This window comes from Cynocephalus volans, chromosome 9, assembly GCF_027409185.1.
Source record: "Cynocephalus volans isolate mCynVol1 chromosome 9, mCynVol1.pri, whole genome shotgun sequence".
Lineage (NCBI taxonomy): Eukaryota > Metazoa > Chordata > Mammalia > Dermoptera > Cynocephalidae > Cynocephalus > Cynocephalus volans.
In genome coordinates, this window is record NC_084468.1 from 46,399,879 (window position 1) to 46,401,558 (window position 1,680).

Below are 1,680 nucleotides of genomic sequence, written 5' to 3' on the forward strand. Positions count from 1 at the left end.
ATGTAAATGATGTAAATGAAAAACTGGTTAATTTTCTTGATGGCAGCCTGAGAAGCTTAGTGTGGCAGAAGAGACAGATAGAAGATGGATAGACAATAGATAGATTAGATAGATAGATAGATAGATAGATAGATAGATAGATAGATAGATAGATAGATAGATAGATAGATAGATAGATAGATAGATGACACATAGATGATAGGTTGGTAGGTAAATGGATGGATGGATACACAGATACATGGATATATGCATAGATTGAATAGAGGTTCTGAGCTAGGTCTCTAAAGCTCCACTACCTTGGTTTAGATTACAGAATCACAACTTTCTGACTGTATCATCTCAAGCAAATTACTTCACCTGTTTTGTGACTCAGTTAACTTAATGGCAAAATTCAGATAATAGCAACAATATTTACCTCATAACGTAGTTGTCAGAATTCATGTAAAGCTTTTATCGTAGTGCTAGACATATAGTAAGTGCTCCATAAATGGTAACAATTACTATTGTTATCGTTTAGGAAATATGTATGTTATCCCTTTACCATCTCTCTAACCACCAAGCTCCTCTACCCCCCCCCCACACACACACCCAGAAGTAACCACTGCTAGTGGTTTGGTGTGTGTTTTTCTATTACACACACAGATATGTACAGATACACACACATATCTCACACACACTTTTTGTGTTATTGCTTCCAAAAGTGGGTTGTATAAAATACATTGTTCTGAGAATGTATAAAATACATTTTTCTTAGCAATATGCCTTGTGGAGCTTTACATATCAGGTGCAGACATTATCCATACACCAAAATATACTAATTAATGTCTCTAATAATGGATATTTAAGTGGCTTCAAATTTTTCAATGGTCATCTTTTAAGATGTCTTTTTTCCTCATGAATATTGTTAATATTTTAAAATCTGCCAATCATATAAGCAAAATATGGTATTTCATTTTAACTTACAATTCCCTGATTATTTTTGAGATTGAGCATGCTATTTGTAAACTGTTATTGTGTTTTACTTTTCACAAAAATGTTATATATAAATGTTGCCAAAAAGTGCGGAACAGGGCTATGCACATGATCCAGCTGATGAGGTTATCACTGTGCTGAGGACCCATTTCCCCATGTCAGTGTCAAAGAAAGTTGGAGAAGAGAAGTTTCCCATTAGAGTAGCTACATCCTTATTCTATTTTTTCTTTTGTGTTTTTTCAATCATTCCACTTGGAAATCCAAAGTTTGAAATTGGGATTATTCCCTATGAGCAATTTGATCAATTACACTGAAACAAATCCAGTAAAACCTAAAAGCTCCTATCATGGCAAGTTTCTTTAAAGATCTCAATATCAACACTCACTGCTAATAGGAACATGAAGAAAAGTGTATTCTCAAACACTTCTGGTAGAAATCCAATGGGCTACAGTCTTTAGGGGAAGCAATCTGGTAAAGCATCTATTAAAATTAAAAGTATTTGACCCAGAACTTCACTTGGAATCTAACCATAGAAATGATAGCACTAGTATGAAATGTCATATGCAGTAGGTCAGTACTCAATCTTCAATGTGAATATGATTCTCCTGGGGGCCTTATTAAAATGCAGGTTCTAATTCAGTAGGTGGGGATAGGGGATAGACCTTGAGATTCTGCATATGCAAAATCTCCCAGGTGACGCCAATGCTG